The following is an 18,944-nucleotide window of genomic DNA, read 5'->3' on the forward strand; positions in this document are numbered from 1 at the left end:
ACAACTTTGTGCAGAACCGGTAAATCTTGCTTTTTGTTGCAGTTAGAGAGCAGATTGCTCAGCCTCGCAGAAGCTACTGAATGTGCACTGTCGACATGTTGCCCATTTTTAGCCTGCGTAGAAGGAAACGTAGTGTGTTTGCGTTGTCCGTTTAATGTAACATTGTCCGCGTGCTTGTAATATCCATCAGGCTTCTTAGCCCAGCACATAATGGTCTCTCTGTGCTGCCCCGGGGCATGTTCCCAGATAGATGACGGCGCTGTGCTGCCCTGGGATGTGTGCCCAGAAGTCCGGCCTCCCCGCCCCGCTTCTCACATCTTGTAAGTCCCTTTTACAAAGCGCCAATGTGTTCCGGTTGGCCACTGACGAGACTTCGTTGTCCCCATCTCATCGGAGAGAAACGTGTCTAGAAGTCATGGTTTTTTAAAACTGCAGGATCAGTCAAGAACCAGGTTTAAATAAATATTACGAGCTTTGGTCGGCACAACCCGAACAAGGACGAACGAGCCCCTTGTTTGTGGAGGGTCAGCTTGCAGTGCTGGGGCGTCGAGGGCGTTTTGGGTTTTTAAAAGCTGCTCTGGGTTAGTCGCCTCTGGTGCAGATTCAGCAAAAACGTAGTGGCGCCCATGGTAGGACCTCACCTGAAAGGTACATATTATAAATGCATACAGTCCGAAAAACAATCGCGCACAGCGATTGGCTCCCCGTCAAGAAGGTCAGATCTGTTCCTCGTTCTTTAGTGGGTTAGGTTGCAGGTCTCTCTCTGTTTTTGCATGCAGCTGATGTGACTAAAGGCGACAGCATAACGTTACGAAAAAGTGTGTACTTTAAATACGTTTTGTGAAGTACTTGACTTCCTGTCCCGGCTTAAATTCTAACATTTCGTCCCCCAGGGAACGAAAGGTGATCCAGATTGCCTCTTGCAGCAGGTCAATTAACTGACTTCCGTTTATCAAATTCTCTGCCATTCTCTCCAAGCCATGTCTGCTGTGCCCTTGCGATGCCTGATCAATAGAAAGTCGCTGCCCACTGACTCTCATATGGACCTTAACAGAGAGTGAAATCGTAGGTGTGGAAAGAATCCTAGGTGACAACCAGAACCAGTGTTTTAAATGGGGAAAAAAATAAGTGCAGGTACTCATCAAATTGAGCTGTGGGCATGGGCGGGACTTTGGGTGGGGTTAGGGGCGGGGCAAGGTGCCAGCATCCAATGAGATCACGATATTCTCGGAGTACATCTGGGATTGTCGATGGAGAAATGGATATTGTGTGTATATTACTTCACTGACACTGGCACTTAAATACCACATAGAGGAGGTTTCAGGCCGTGGTTGCAGAATCAGGCATGGACTTACATCCCAGCGTTTCCAAGGATACTCTTGGTGGACAGTATGTCTTTTGAACCCTGGCCACTACTCTGACCACATAAAATACTGACCGCTTGAATTAAGGTGCTCTTTCACACAGAACCCTTTCTCAGACCTAAAATATATATTTGCCATCACTGCAAGTCACTTCATTTATTATGAAAGTCTTCAATAGACGCACATAAATAACCACCATTTTAGACACACCTGGGTGCAGTTGAAAATCAACAGGCTCATAAATGTAAATTTGCTGCAGAAGAAACAGATCTTGCAGCAGGCCCGGCTCCAGGAATTTTTATTTGGGTGGGCCAAGGGTGCATTTGGGTGGGCCACTGCGGGCTCGATTTGTCGCATATATGTCTGGGCAGGCCTGCTTCAGGGCCCTCCTTTATCTCTCCTTAGTCTTACAAGGCCCAGTAAAATGCACTCTTTTCCAAATCTCTTTCTAAATATTATCACTCTCAAAAAGTCTTTTTTTCCATGTAATGTTCCTTTGATGGGAAGAGGAGGTTTCTGAGGTGGTAGGTGTCAGGCAAGTGACACTTCTCGGGCTCCCTCTGTGCGAGCCCCAGGGAGAATCCCTCTTCAATACTACCTCCGCCTGATCCCGGAGTCTGCAATGCACTCGCTTATAGGCTTGATTATCCACTACTCCTCTCCAGTGCACCTTATCTCGCAGCTGACCTTGGGCCCTAGCCCCATATCAGGCACCATCGGGCTCCACTTTAATTTTTCCCGGTAAAAACCTTAGTAAAATCACCAAACTTAAAACATTGGATATAGCAGTGAATCTAATTAGCACATGCTTTAAAGTATGTTCCACAGTAGCCCTTATGACCCAACTGCTAATTAAATCAACAAAAAAACAGAAAGGCCATGACTGGGCCGGATTCAGCGCTGATGTGTAAGTATTTTTGGGCGCCTCACCAATAACCTCTTTCTCTGTAAATACCTTTATACCACCTTCCAACAGTGCCCCTCATCCCTCCATTGCCCCCCCTATTGACCTCCTCCTCGGATTCCCTCACTGCCACCCTCCACCAGTGCCCCTCATCTCTCTGTAACCCTTCCCCATCATGACCTCCTCATCAGACTCCCTCACTACCATCCTCCACCAGTCCCCCTCATCTCTCTGTAACCCTTCCCCATCATGACCTCCTCTTCAGACTCCCTCACTACCACCCTCCACCAGTCCCCCTCATCTCTCTCTCTAGCTCCCCCTCCACCCCATGACCTCTTCCTCGGATTCCCTCATTGTCACCCTCCAACAGTACCCCTCATCGCTCCATAGCCCCTCCCACTACCTCCTCCTTGGATTCCCTCACTGCCACCCTCCAACAGTGCCCCTCATCTTTACGTAGCCCCTCTCTCATATGCATTTAATTTGTTGTATAGCTCTACTCATATCATTGCAGTGTGTGTCAGTACTTTACACCACGCACATATTATACAGAGACAATGAGTCATAAAAGTATGTAAATCAGTCTACAGGGAATGTCACATAAGCCAATGAGGATTACAAGGTGTAGGTATCACATGTCATCCATACTGGTGGGCAGTATATTTTAAGAGGGTTTGGTCTGGGGAAACACAACCTTAGGATTTAAAGAGTATTCCATGGGGGTCAGCTTTACTGATAAAAATGTACATCTGCCCAAACATACTCATTTTAGCAACATTAGAATAGTGAAAGACTGAGGAAGTTCTAACTATATCACAAAACAAAAAAAAGCGAAGTTCTAACTATACCATTCATGTTTGTATGCAGCTCTTTGATGAAAGTTCATTGGTCACTGTCCTATGTTAGGATTGTAACTTCTGAACTGCAAGTAACACAAGGATCTCTGTGACAAAGGCAGTAACCCACTGAGCTATCCACATAAAATACAGTTCATCTGCATTTAAAAACTACTAACAGACAAATGGTTGCTCTCCAGCAGGATCATTAATCACCCGCGTTATCTGGGCATTTTGTATTGTGTTATTGTTGTCCTACATCAGCCATAATAATGATAAAAACTGTTCAAATGAAGCACACACGAAGTATGTGTCCTGCTGGGTCTGTGCAGATTTTTTTTTTTTAAAAACCTTTATTTCTTCAAGAGTCTGGACACAGCTATTCAGCCGACAACCCGGAGGTTCGGCAGCTTCGATAGGAGAGTACAAAGAATCGTCCACAGAACATTGAAGGAGCAGTGAAAAGGTTCCATTTTTAATAATTACAAACACACAACAAACCCCAGCAAGGCAACAACACTGAATGCCCACGGTGGTAGCCCCTCAGGGGGAGCCGGACCCCAATCGTCTAACAGTCACAGTACTATGATAAGAGGAAAAAGGGGGAAAAGCAGAGGCCCAAGAAGTCAATTAACCATCACATCTGCATACTGAGCTGGAAAGAAGGTCAAGAAGAAAGCTGTTCCTCGGGGGGGATCCAGATCAGGGGCAAGACATATTCCCCCCCCCTGTATTGATTCCACCGCCCCCAGATGGCATGCCACTTCCGAGGGCGGCCTCTGGCGCAATATACTGTCTTCTCCCTGAGCATACTCCAGTCCATATTTTCTTTCCACGCAGTTAACGAGGGGGGGCCCCCCGGAACCCCACCAGCGCGCGATGTCCCTCTAAGCAACCATGTTACCCAGGGTCACCCACTGGGTCTGTGCCTCATCATGGTCAGTGGGCCCCCAGACATTCAGGAGACAACACCGCGCTTCCGGCTGCATAGCAATGCCCGTCACCTCCCCCATCACCGCATGAACTCGCCTCCAAAATTCCGTGATGACACCACATTCCCAGATGATATGTAGGAAAGTACCCACCATACCGCATCCCCTCCTACATAGGCCTTCCTCAGAGAATCCCATATGAACCAGTCGCGGCCCCGTCACATACACTCGATGCAGGATCTTGAGCTGCACCAGCCTCAGACGCGACGGGATCGCAACCTTCTTAGGAGAGGAAACAGCAGACTGCCAGTCCTCATCATCCAACTCGAGTCCGTCCCTAGTCCACTGGTCCCGCAGCCCCAGTAGCATATCAGCCCGAACATTTATCAGTTTCTTGTAGATGAGCGAGATCGTGCTCTCCGGCATATGGCCATCAAGGATCCGGTCCTCCAAAGGAGAGGACTCGGGCACCTTCTCACCCTCCACGAGGACTGACCGCAGGGCATGACGCACCTGAACATATCGGAAAAACTCAGACGCCCCCAACTCATACTCCTTCTGCAACTCTTCAAAGGACTTCACCCTACCCTTAATCAGCATATCTCCAACCCTGGAGATGCCGATCAAGTCCCATTTATCAAACCCTTTCGTATGCCAAAGCCTACCCAACCTTTCAGATTCAAACAACGGGGCAGCTAGGGTGAGCCTATCCTTCCAGCCCAGAGAGTCAGTCGCCATCTTCCATACACGCACCGCCACCCCAGTGGGCCCCGTGAGGGATGAGTCGAGGGACCGCGAGTACAACGCCCTAAGATAGTTCCCACCGCGCAACAACCATCTGTCCATGGCATAACCAGGGCTGAGGGCCGGGCCATAGAAACCGTGGTTAATTGCGGACAACTGGGTGGCCCAGTAATAGCGTCGGATGTCTGGAAGCGCGATACCCCCGTCATACCATGGAAGCGTCAATTTAGCAATCGCTATCCGCGGCCGCCCATCCCACAACAACGTCCGTTGGAGGCTTTCGACCTCCCGAAAGTACTTGGCCGGCACCCAATCTAGAGTATTTTGCAATGCGTAGAGGAACCGAGGAAGGGACATCATTTTGAACAAGGCAGCGCGCCCGACGAGGGAGAGCGGCAGCCTCCGCCAGCCCTCAACATCCCGCCGCAGGCGCGCCAGGGGGGGAGCAGGTTTCTCTCATACCGCAAAGCGGGGACCATGGAGATAAAGATCCCCAGATACACGAAGCCCTGCTGAGCAATCTGGATCGAACAAGTTCGCGGGACCGGCGGGACCTCACCACTCAGGACGTATAAATACGATTTACTCCAGTTGATGACGAGACCCGAATTCCTACCGAAGGACGTAAGAACGTCACAGACCACTATGAGTGAGTTCTTGGGCGAGGCAAGATACAACAAGATGTCATCAGCATATAGCGAAATGCGGTCCTCGTGTTCGGGCGACCACCGAAGGCCACGTATATCCGGGTGCCAGCGTATCCACGCCGCCAGAGGTTCAAGAGCAAGGGCGAACAACAGAGGCGACAGGGGGCAGCCCTGCCGAGTCCCCCTCCCAAGCCGGAACGGAGTCGATGCCCGGCCATTTACCACCACACTCGCAAGGGGTCCCTCATACAGCAACCATACCCAGCTCACAAAACCAGGGCCAAAGCCGAACTTGGCTAGCACAGCCCACAAATACTCCCATTCCACCGTATCGAAGGCCATCGTGGCATCAAGAGACGCCACAATAGCCGGTTCTCGCAGCGTGCCAGCCCTGGCGATCACCCCATGAAGGCGCCGAAGGTTCAACGCGGTGTTGCGATGCGGAATAAAACCGGATTGATCAGGGTGAATCAAGTCTCCAAGTACCCTGACCAATCTGCCCGCCATGATCTTCGGCTCGGCGTTGAGGAGTGATATGGGCCTATATGAGGCACACTTATCTCGGGGTTTACCATCTTTATGTATCACAACAATTGTCGCCAGCCTCTGGTCCAACGGGAGGGTCCCACTCCCCCGCGCCTCCACGAACATGGCGCGCAGGTGAGGGGCCACCCTATCCGGGAACAGTTTATACAGGTCAATCGGCAAGCCATTCGGGCCCGAGGCCTTGCCCGAGTTCAGCGCGCGAATAGCTCCCGCCACCTCGTCGACCGTTAAGTCTCCATCAAGATCATCTCTATCTACATCAGAAAGAAAGGGCAGAGCGATATCCCACAAGAGGTCACGCGAGTCCTCGGGCGGCCTATCCGACACTGAGGCATAAACCTTACGGAAATAGTCAGAGAAACATTGGACAATCCCCTCAGGTTCCACAATCACCTCTCCCGTCAGCTCCGGCACTACTCTATTAACCCGTTCTTTTTTTATCCAGCCAAGCTAGGAGCTTCCCGGCCTTGTCACCAACATCATACAGGCGGCCCTGCTGTTCCCTACTGAGGGTCTTAGCGGCATTTGTCACAAGGTCCTTATACTCGGCTTGCTTCAAGCTCAGCTCATGCAGTGAGGCCGCTGTTACCTCCTCCTCTAGCGCTCCCTCCAAAGCCACGATCTCCTCCTCCACCTGCATAACCTCGCCATCTCTCCGCCGCTTGGCCGCCACTACAAGTGAGAGGGCCTCCCCTCGCAGCACGGTCTTAAATGCTTCCCAGAGCGACACTGCCGAGTCCACGGACCCCTGATTATCCTTGAAAAAATTATCAACTGTCTTCACCAGTGCGCTGCGCATCTTGGAATCTCGAAAGTACCAGGGGTTAATAGGAGCCACCCTTCCCCCTCCCTCTCGGCCGACATCCAGCCTGACCCACACTGGCGAATGGTCCGATATGCCACGCGCCTTGTGCCTGGCCTCAGACACCAAAGGGGCGTGCACAGCCAAAGTGAGCAGATAGTCAATCCTAGAAAGGCTACCATGCGCCCCGGAGTGGAAGGTGTATTGACGCTGTGTGGGGTGTCGGAGCCTCCAGCAGTCTATCAGGCCGAGTGTGTCTAGGAAGTCTGGAAGCCACTTCTGAGCCCCCCTGTGTCTCTGGGCGGGTACCTATCCAGCAGCCCAGAGCCGACAGCATTGAAGTCCCCCCCTACCACTAACATACCCCCCCCGGGAGATCCAGCAAGGCCCTACCCAGATCTACAAACGTGGAGGCCTGCAGGGCTGGAGGGACATAAACCAAAACTAAAACCAAAGTTCTACCTTCCCACCTCCCCGCCACCGCCACAAACCTCCCCCTATCGTCAACAACGGTGGAGTCCACCTCAAATGGTAGCGAGGCCCTGACAAGGATGCCCACACCCCTAGACCCGGAGGAAAATCCCGAATGAGCTATGAATTTATAACCCTTCCTATTAAGAGCATAGCACGTGTTACCTATAAGGTGTGTCTCCTGCAGTAGGGCAACATCTGGCATTGACCGTTTCAAGTGTTGCAAAACTATCCCGCGCTTAATGCGATCCCCCAAACCATTAACATTCCAGCTAATCACACTTAAACCTCTACCCCCCATCCCCAAACACAAAGAGGCCCACCCCCCCCCCCGAAGAGCCACCATGGGACAATACCGAAGATGATCACTACGCCTTGCAGAAACAGACCCCCCAACAACAACCCCAAAATCCCAACCATCCCCCCCACCCTGCACCCCTGCTGCAGCTTACAAAGCCCCCCCAACTTGCAGTGTGCCTGTCGCCCTACAAAACCCAAAATCTACAAAAAGCACCCTAAGGGAGGAAAGAGCTCCCCTCGTCCTCCCGCAACCCTCCGCATTTACTGCACTCTAATCAAGTCATTAAATAAAGTCAAGTCGAGTCAGACCGGCTCCGAAAAATCAGCCTTGCCCATCCCGGCCACTGTCCCCATCCGCGGCAGTGTCCTCTCCCGTCCGCCGCCGGGGCAAAGCGTCCAGCCATTCATCGGCCATGACAGGAGACTCAAAGAAGAATGTCCGATCTTCGTACACCACACGTAGTCTGGCAGGGAAGAGCATGGCATCTGTGCAGATTTTAAAAAGAAAAACAAATAGTAACACATTCTCTTACCGACTCCATTAGTCAAACTTTGTGTCACAGCCTGGTGTAATAAGCAGCTGCAGGGGTCAGGAAAGGTGAATAGGAATAAACAAACTTATTTTCTCCTGTGCTGCATAGAAAAAGAATATCCACGCAGCACAGAGGACAGTAGGCAAAGGTTACCGTTGTCAAAGTAAGGATTTGTCGCCTTTCGCCATGTGGAGATGAAGGGGTGAAAAAAATAAACAAAGCCTCGGTAACATGTAAATGGTCTTTTAAAGACCTGTGAAGTACTCGGGTGCGGCTGTGATAATCTCTAAAACTGTGTGTGTGTGCGCCGGGAAGCTGTCTCAGCCCGGGCGCACACACACACACACAGACAGCCCTTTGAGCGCCTGCCTTCAAGCCCTCACTGCGAGGGCCAAGATTCCTGTTTGGGTGGGCCAGGCTCATGTTTGGGTGGGCTGGCCCACCCGGCCCACCCGCTAGAACCGGGCCTGTCTTGCAGGCTTTGTGTTTAAGGATGAGATCAGTGGAATCAGACCAGCAGGAAGAGCAATAAGGTACAGCTTATAAGTAAATGTACTCCAGCGCTAAGAAACAGCCTTCAGTGAGCAATTAACAGGTTATTGGCATGCGAGTGAAGCATTCTTAGGAAGTACCTCCTATCCATCAAACCCATCCCTTCTGGGCTGACATGCATAGCTCAACTTATGCAAGCACCCTCCCTTAACACCTGGTGCCTCTGGTAACAGAGATGTGGTCTCACGGCTATACTGCCGACTTTGGAGCTGGGAAACCAAGGTTCGAGCCTCTTGGTCGACTCCACATCCTGTGAATCTGGGCAAATCACTTAATTTCCCTGTGCCTACCAAGAAATAATGAATGTCTCCTTGTGTAACGTAACTGGTGCTCATGTAAAGTGCTCCGATACTTTCGGGTTGAGTTTGCGATATATAAATCTGCAAAAAATAAAACGTATTAAAAAAACGATTTAGGTTGTGAGTTGTAAGAATTACTATATAAGCTGCCAATATATGAAGTAGTATTCCTATTTCCATTAGGCATGCCCTATTCATTATCGTAATTGCATTTGTATAGTGCTTACTACCCCCGACGAGGCGTCAAAGCGCTTTTCGGCGAGTAGCGCGCTTCTCCGGGACCCATAGAGGATTAGTGTTGAATTAGTATAGTGAAACATGCAAGTATATTTTAAGTGGTGGATATGTTAGTCAGTTATTTGGATTTGGAAGGATAGCAGAAGGATAGAAGAGGGGGAAATGTATAGCGCTTCTTACCCCTGATGGGGTGTTAAAGCGCTTTTTTTGGCGAGTAGCACGCTACTCCGGAAACCCATAAAGGATTAGTGGTGAATTAGTATGGTGAAATATGAAAGTAATTTGAGTGGTGGATATTAGGCAGTTATTTGAAGTGAGAAGGATAGCGGAGGGATAGAAAGTTTTGCATTCATATAGGGCCTGTAACCCCTGATGGGGTGTTGAAGTGCTTTTCTGGCGAGTAGTAGGCTACTCCGGAAACAATAAAGGATTAGTGTTGAAAATTAGTATAGTGAAATATGAAGTAATTTGAGTTGTGTATATTAGTCAGTTATTTGGATTGTGAAGGGTTGGGGAGGGGTAAAAAAGGGAGAAAGGTTTGCATTTATATACCGCTTGTAACCCTGATGAGGTGTTGAAACACTTTGTTGACGAGTAGCACGCTATGTGTTGATGAGCAGCCTATGCAGCACAGAACTCTTACACTGAAAAGTTATCAGCATAATCTGCTGAAATAGAATAACATTTTTTCCATAGCAGCTCATAGTGCACATCTGTGCCACACATAAACGTAGGTACTCACATACACTTACACATGCACATCCTTCACTAAAACTGATTTTTACAGATCCTATCCAAGTTGTACTTCAAATGCATGTGTTTACCCTGATGATTAGTGGCATCCCCCTCCACTCTCGGCCTGACTACAGGCACTCCTCATGCCAATGTCCTAATTTCCCATGTTTCATACAACCCCATTATGACTGCAAGAGAAAGGCGCACAAACTTTTCTCAAATTCATACCAATTTGGGATTTGGTGCGTAATTCTACATTGGGATTTTGTGTGTAGCGTTACCTGCTGACTGCCCAAAAGTAAAAAGAGTGCTGACCAGAAAGTTCGTTGAGATCTTATTTTGTTTCACTAGCAAATGTTCTGAAACTGCTTTTCCCATGATTGCAAAAACGATTACAGGATGGCTTTTCCCCTCGAGGTTCTGTACTGTAATCACCCGATCTCTAGGTGGCGCAGCAGAAGAGTGAGAGAAGCCATGTAAATAGAAAATATCAGCAGGTTTTGTTTCAATTGGGGCCTTATCGGTGCTAGCACCATCTAGGATCGTCTGTCATTGCACACATTTACGGCTCCTTTGGTAGCCAGTCTCCTCGGAAACCGCAACGCTTGTCCAAGCAATGTTGCTATACGTTCGTAATATAAACCTGGCTACTGCCCCCAGAGTACCGGTACTTTCTCTGGCCAAGGAGAAGTTCCGCTACTCAAGGTGGAACAATTTGGAAGTGCTGGCACTCAGTAAAGGTGAGTACCGGCCCATTTAAAGCACAGACTAGAACTTTAACCAGACTCCAAAAGCCCTCCGGCATTATATAACTGGTTAAAGTGCTGTATACACATCCTGGTAGCATGCTGCACTAAAGGTTCCCTCTACCCTGAAATATAGTTTAGAACTGTACCATTGATGGCAGAGAGGAGTTGGCCTAAATGCTAGGACAGTGGACCTCAAATCTGGCAACCGGGTTCGAGTCTCGTCAATGAGGCTGAACATCCTGTGATTCTGGGCAAATCACTTAATCTCCCTGTGCCTAACAAAAATGAATGTGTCCTCATGTAACACAACTGGTGCTATGTAAAGCGCTCTGATACCCAATACCTTCGGGCCAAGTTCGCACTATATAAAACTCAGTTAAAAAAAAAAATGGCGTCACATCAGAGTATTAATGAGCAGGTGATGCCTTTCACAGCTATGCATTCTACCATTCATAGACTGGAATCTCTGAAGTTGCTTGTATGTTTATTGATGGTTTAAAACCTACATATTTGGTATAATCTACGTTCTGCAAAATAAAGTAAATAAATGGGCTTTTTAATCCAATTGCCCTTGCTGATATTTTTTTTTAATCTGGCAGGGAGTAGATGTGTGCCACGGTGTACATTAGTGTGTTTAAGTCAATGTAGAACTCTTCTGTCCTGTTTCCATTAGCAACATTTATTTTTTGTGTTTGAATTCGTTTTTTTCCAGTCAGCCTTAATCTGACTCTACATGTTCAAAAGCTGTTGCTTGTTGCTTCAAAGTAAAGTTCTTTATCCTTGAGCAGGTGAGTTAATTATTGTTTGTGCTTCTGTGTGACCATCTTTGTGTGATTTTATCACTTTTTTTCATGCTATAAAGCGATTAATGAACACAGACCTGCCACTTATAAGATCTGCAAACGAAGCGTCTTAAATTGTATAAGCTAGAATTTCCAACCACACCAGTTACTCTCACGACTTCGAGTTAGTAAATGTGGCAAATTCTCAACACTTATTTTTTTTAAATAATTATTTCAAATCATAAAAGCTTCCCACGTGTTGTCTTCTCTCTAGACTTCGTCATACCCGAAGAGGCTGAAGTTGTGTTCTTAAAAGCTGCTGCCTCCACACAAATGTCCCTTTTATAACACACTTTGAAGAGCAGTCCGTGATCTGAAGCCCTTTAAAATTTAGGAAGTTCTCTGCCTGTATAGTGCCTGGTCTCTCTCAGCAGACGGTTGTTATTAAAAATCCGGCCCCAGGCACACCCTTGCCCACCTTCTCAACCGTAAACGATGGGAATCAAGTTGAAGATTTCAAATTACTCCATATTTGTGGCTGTGGTTGAGTTTAAAATAATGCACTACTAAGATTTAGGTAAAAAAAATAAAAAGCTTTTCTGGTTCCTTCTGTCTTGCTAGCTGTGTTTGGATCACAGAAAAGCAGAACAAAAATTCATATATATTCAATGAAAAAACCATAGGTTTCACACATGTTATAGTTAGCTGGAAATTTTACTGATAAAAAACCAATGAAATTCCCCCGTTATAGTTACTGTAGGCAACTATAACTCACGCGACCGCAATCCTCTGCTGATGCTAATACTGTATTTAGACACTTATTTGCCCATGTTTTCTTCCATTAAATTTTAGCTATACATATATTACAAATATTTTTTTTTCATAAAGACACATATGTCATCAGCAGAGGATTGCGGTCGCGTGAGTTATAGTTGCCTACAGTAACTATAACGGGGGAATTTCATTGGTTTTTTATCAGTAAAATTTCCAGCTAACTATAACCTGTGTGAAACCTATGGTTTTTTCATTGAATTAGCAAGGTTTTTTTAAATGCTAATTCCTAACTATAACTCGTGTGAAACCTATGGTTTTTTCAGTGAATTTGTACGGTTTTTTAAATGCGAAGTTACTTTACGCCATTCGTGGCGTGCACGCCCACTTAACGCAGTTCGTTCCGTGCGCGCACGGTGCGCTTCGCGCACCGTGCGCGCCCACTTTACGCAGTTAGTGCCGTACACGCAAGGTGGGCACGCAGTGCGCTACGCGCACCGCGTGCCCACGTTACGCACCGTGCGCACATGGAGGACATATTATGCGCTTCCTTGTGATAGGTAATCTGTTAAATTTAATTTGTAAGTGATGACAATAATATGCCATGCACAGAGTGTTTTTTTTTTTTTATTAATATTTTTAGCGTAAGCGCACCGTACGCGTACGGTAAGCGTAATCGGCGAAATTTTCAAAAAATAAAAATTTACCGTTTTTGGCCTTGGGGGATCTTTGAGGACTCAACTAACATGGCTATGTGCATGGGCGCTGTCTAAACAGCCCCTTTATATGTTTTTTGCCTTTGTTTACAGCCCCCCCCTCAGAGTGCGAGAGAGAAAATGGCGGCCGCCGCTTCCTGGTTTCGACCGATTCGAATGTTTACTTAGATGTAACAGCCAATCAGAATCGCGCTCGCGCACGCCACCGTACGCGTACGGTAAGCTTACGGTAAGCGTACCGTAAGCTGGCTCAGATATATATATTGATTTAAAGGCTATTTTCTCAGAATCTACGGAACAGATTTACACCAAACCTACAAAAGGCACTTCCTTGACCTGAGGACTACCTCTCTGCCAAATTTCTAGTAATTCTGTTCAGCCGTTCGGGCTGTAGCCCTGTCTAAAGGTCCTATGGAAAAATGCATGGGAAAAACGCGTTTTGGGACCCCCCTTTTATCTCAGCCCCCGCTTGATGAATCCCCCCGAGACTTTCAGGGTAGGAGCGGAGCGTAGCGCCCCACCTATTTTGAGAAATTCGCGAGGATTCGTCGACCGGCGCCAAAGTTATTCAAAATAGAATGTTGCGGATTTCCTATGGAAACAGGGTCCTAACTATAACTACCTACTGGCGACCGCCAGTAGGTAATATATATAACTTTATTTTCTTTCTACCACAATATATGTATTTGAAACTTGTCCAAAGTGACTCGCATTAGCAAGAGTATGTTTAGGGTTTAAAATGCTGTACATAATTCCTTGTTCCACAAATAAACTGTCCCTTTTCAAACAGTAATCTAATGATTTCTTTTAATCTTCTAATTTTCACAACTTTCCATACCACATAGATATCGCCATCACGGAAAAGCATCAACAGTTCCATGTACGTATTATTCAGTTAACACCATTACTTGGTTTAAACTGTCACCAACACTGAATATAAATAATGGAAAGTCAAGTATTTACTGGTTTTAAAATTCTTTATATTCATTTAATTAATCTTCGTAAGTGAGTCTTTGCGAGTAATACATTCTAGTTTTGTTGCAGAATAGCAAGTGGCGTAACCAAGAATTTGCTTATTTCCGTTTGAAATTTCTATTTAATTTTCTATGCCACTTTAAAAAAAAAAAAAGGCAAGAACCCAAATGTTCTGTTACATATTTTAAAGGTGATTGGTACAGTCAAAGCGGTCTCATAAACCTGGTGGACCGTTAAAGAAAAGTTGAAGTTAAATCCTGCCTGGGTTTAAATGTGTCTTGGACCCTTTCACTGCATGTTACATTTAAGAACTTAAGATCAGGATCTACATCCTGATAAATATGCTATCTGTGAAAATTGAATGACTGTGTATTATTTACGGATGCCAGTTTTAAGTTCTGGGTACCACCTATTAGAGTAGACAAAGTGATGAAACGGAACTGTGTCCCAGTTTTATCACTGCATGCTGATTTTCTAAGTTTATATTAACTGTTAAGGCAGAAGGCTTCTTGGAAGCTGCTTCTTTGACAAAGGGAATTTCTTTTGTCCAGTCTTCACCAAACATGTCGGGTCACATGATTTTTTTTTTTTCATAAGTCTTCACTTTCTTCAGTATTATCTTTAAAATATGTCCTCGTTCCCAAAATTCAACTGACCTGCCATCCAAGGAGGCCGCTCGCTACTCGCCATTACCACCGCGCACCCTGGGCTTTGCTGTGCTCTGCTGCAGTCCCCCGCCACCGCTATCTACATCGGCGGTCGCAGAGCGGGGACGGGGAAGGACTACATCCCCCAGTACTCTGTGCGCCAGCTGACGCTGTGGTCGCGCCGGGAGGCGCCTACAAGAAGTGCGCTGACTCGACGGAGCGGGTTCCCAAAATTCAACTGACCTGCCATCCAAGGAGGCCGCTCGCTACTCGCCATTACCACCGCTCACCCTGGGCTTTGCTGTGCTCTGCTGCAGTCCCCCGCCACCGCTATCTACATCGGCGGTCGCAGAGCGGGGACGGGGAAGGACTACATCCCCCAGTACTCTGTGCGCCAGCTGACGCTGTGGTCGCGCCGGGAGGCGCCTACAAGACCGGGCAGAGGGCGGGCCGTCTGTGGCCGTCAGGGGCAGACAGAGGCAGGGCTAGGCCACCCCCCTGATCAGGTCCTTCTGGGGCCCTACATGTGAGTAACGCCTTGAGTGACCTTGGGGTAAAAGAGGACAGACATTTATTCACTCTCCTGTGCCTGCACCAGCGGACTTGCAATTGTTGCTGGGACAATTTGTCTGAAATTTGTAAATAGAGGTGTAGAGGCCCTGTACGCCATCATCTTGTTTTTGCTTGTGTGGTATAGTGATAGTGTGATAGCGGGGGGTGAACTAAACAGACCAAGATAGTGGCATAAACAGTGATCTGTAAAAGGGGGAAGTATGGCAGGTAAAACACTGACACGCTCGGTGAGAGCGAAGCGTAATATTGCTGAGGCCTCTCTGACACATAAAGAGGACACTAGCTCTGTATTTCCCGTTATCATGCAGCCCACTGCCATTGTTCGCATGTTAAAAAGAGCGTTAGGGGTCGTGTCAAGTGAAATTGAGCGCACTGAGCGGCGCTTGTCTTTAACCCCTGACTTTGACCCCATCTTAACAATACAAGACCAAGAGCAGGAAGTCATGTTAATCTCACCCCCCAACTCCTCAGGAATTAGTGAGAAGGACATATCATGTGCCCAATTGATTCCCATTAGTAACAAGGAGGAACGAGGCCTCACCAAACGTGTTACTACAAATAAAAAGAAGAAATGCGTTCAAAGAAAGCGCAAGAATATAAGTAGTGTAACTACGCACACCAACTCACCCAGAAGAAATTTTACTGGGGTTGACCGAGCCATACAGACGCCTTCTCAAGTAGACCCCCCAATTTGGATAAATAAGATTATGTCAGACCTACAGGCCCAGCTAGAAATACTGGTAATTAACCAGCTGAAGCCGGTGACAAGCAGGCTGGACAAAATCTTAAGTGAATTAAAGAATAGAGTGACAAAAGACAGCGTAATAGGTCCTTTAAGTAACCCCATTAGTACCCTAGAGTCTAACCCAGTAACTCAAATGCCGAATAATTTTCGGGATAGTAGGAATGCACAAATAATATCTGCACAAATTCATAATGCACCTGCTCCCCATGAACACGCACCTAGCAAAGACACTTGTAGTGTGAGTGAATTGCGCCCCAATAACAGAGTAGGCAAACAGAAGCCGGATATACAGCCTCAACCCCCTGTTGGCCCCTCAAGTGATGCAGCTATCCACGAAGATAGGTCCACCCCAATAGACAAGAGGCTCCCCACTATAAATCTCCCCCCGGAAGCATGCCCGTTGGTTGTTGTTTTTGCCGGGGTTCCAGAATTAAAAGAGGCACAGAAAGAATCCCATCAGGAGTTAAAAAACAAACTCACCTTTTGGCTTAATCAAAATAGACCAATATCCAATAACCAGGATGGGGAAATCCTCCTGGTTAGACGAGTGAATTGGATAGGGAGTGGGCCAAAAAATATTGAGGGAAACTGTATTATTGCCAACTTCAGGGACAGGAGGGTGGTCGAGCACATCTTGAGCTATGGACCATCTGGACGCATGACAGCCATACGGCCACTACCTTTGAGTTACTTTTATGCAAGTCAGCAGGTATCAAAAGAGGGACAATATAATGTAGGGAGAGGTGTGACGGGATGGAATTTTGGTGTAAATGGAGGTTTAAATTTTCCTCGTCAAATGACAGGCTCCTGGGAAGGAAGGCACCCACGCTGGGCAAATAGGTTTGCCCCATTAAGGTCACTAGAGGAGATTGACTGACTACCCAACTCCCACTCATGCCTAGAACAGGTTGACATAGAACAGAATACATCCGATCAGGCACACCCGATAGAAGGAATCTCTCCCCGACATGGCTTGATCAATCAAATTGGGCAGACATCACCAGGGGGAGGTGGGTGTAGGACTTTATCAAACACTGTAGGAGCCCCAGACCCTCTGGTGGGGGGTTGTGCACATATACCCTCAGGGACATGCACCACAGCCATGGAACTAAGATACCAGGACAGTGATATGCATAAACCACTCTATAGAAAGAAAGGGGGTTGGGTTAATTCCACTCAAGAAATGGTAGCGGTAGGGCCCATTATTGCGGAGAAAGAGGGCCTGAAAATTATTTCATGGAATATAGCAGGGATTGCAGGGAAATTTCATAACAAGGAATGGCGACAGTATATGGCCCATTTCCAGATCATTTGCCTACAAGAAACCTGGGCTCTGGATAATACCCATCTTCATATGGCGGGTTACAAATGTTTTTTCACGCCGGCTCAAAATACCCCCTCAGGTAGGGCTAAGGGTGGTTTGATCACATATATTGATTTAAATATAGAAGGTAAATGGTCCAAGGTGGACTGGTTCGCATGGAACATTCAGGCCCTGAGATTTAGTAATAAAAGGCTGGGTCTCGTTTTGTTCAATGTGTATAATGCGACCCTTTCGGAAAATGATTTTACCACTATGAGGGAACTGGATGTTAGACTGAAATTTGAACTTGCTCCCATCCATGGGGTTGTGGCACCCCGGATACTAGTTATGGGGGACCTGAACTGTCATTTATGCCCAGGGTTGTTCCCGATCAGTATCAACTGGTCAAAATGCCCTGTAGAAAAAGGCCCCACCTTAGCCACTCCTTAAGGGGTACTGAATGGGGTAAGTTGATTCACTCCTACGACCTCGAGCATACAGTGGATATGATGCCCTTGGGTCCGGATGGAAAACTCCCCCCTACTTTTAAAGGGAGAGGGTGCTCGTCTTACATAGACTACATTTTAGTTTCAAGAGGCCTAAAAAATCAGATCATAAAAGTAGAAATAGAGTGGTGCCCGTTCAGCGACCATAACCCTTTGGTTATGGAGCTCCTGCATCTGGGTAAGCAAAAGACTAAGCCAGTGGATGGTATTACTGAATGTGTAACGGCCCAGGGCAGAAGACTTAAGTGTGCAAAAATAGATGGGGCTAGATTTTACAAATCCCTGATGGATAGAGGCAAGTCTCTTATTGACGAGTCCTTAGATCCCTTGGTGACAGAGGCTCGCCTTATAAAAGTGTTTAGACAAATAACGAGTCTGGTCGATGAGTTATTGTCGGTCAAGGCCCCCAAGAAAACTTACTCTAACGCACCAAAATGGTTTGACAGGGGTTGTACACTCGCATTAAAAAACTTAAAAATGGCCCTTAGTTGCACACCAAGGGATCAAGTAGAAGTCAAAACATGCAGGTCCATATACAGGAAGGAGTTAAAAAGACGGAAAGTTACTCTGCAGGGGGAAGCATGGGCGGCCCTGAGGGAGGCTTCTGAAAATAGGGACATCACAGAATTTTGGAGATTAATAAACTCCCCTTGTTTTCAAGATAATAATGCCCCGGAGGTCGCATCAAACATTCTCCCAGAACAGTGGATTGCTCACTTCGAGGGTTTGTACAATCACGGGGAGGTGGATTCTCCAAGAGAGAGGGAGACGCATCTAGTGTGCAATCAGGTTGTATTTTCCCTGCAAGAGATTAGAATGGGCATTGAGGGACTCACCAAAAATAAAGCACCGGGCCCAGATGGGATCCCCCCAGACCTGTTTCTGAGTCAGGTGGATCTTTGGGCGCCTATCATTACTCGAGTATTAAATGCAACTATAATGGTCGGTTTACCACGGTCTTGGTCAACGGCCATCATAGTACCCATTTTTAAAAAGGGCAATAAATATGACCCCCAATGTTACCGCCCCATTTCTTTGATAGACGTTACTGCTAAAATCCTGGGAAGAGTGATTCTGAACCGATTGTCCGAGTGGGCTGAGGATAAAAATATCATTTCAGACGCCCAGTATGGTTTTCGGACCGGCAGGTCTACCAGCGACCAATGCCTGAACCTATACATGCTGATAGCAAAACATACCAAAACCAGCAATGAAACTATGTATCTGGGGTTCATGGACCTGGCCGCTGCGTTTGACCACGTTAACAGGAATAAG

At 47.1% G+C, this 18,944-nt stretch overlaps 1 protein-coding gene across 5 annotated transcripts in view; it reads left to right on the top strand.

The window, feature by feature from the left end:
- PPP6R2 (protein phosphatase 6 regulatory subunit 2) overlaps positions 1 to 18,944 on the top strand; it is a 913,508-nt gene that overhangs the window by 40,849 nt on the left and 853,715 nt on the right. The window lies entirely within an intron of this gene.

Source organism: Triturus cristatus, chromosome 4_1, assembly GCF_964204655.1.
Source record: "Triturus cristatus chromosome 4_1, aTriCri1.1, whole genome shotgun sequence".
Classification (NCBI taxonomy): Eukaryota; Metazoa; Chordata; class Amphibia; order Caudata; family Salamandridae; genus Triturus; species Triturus cristatus.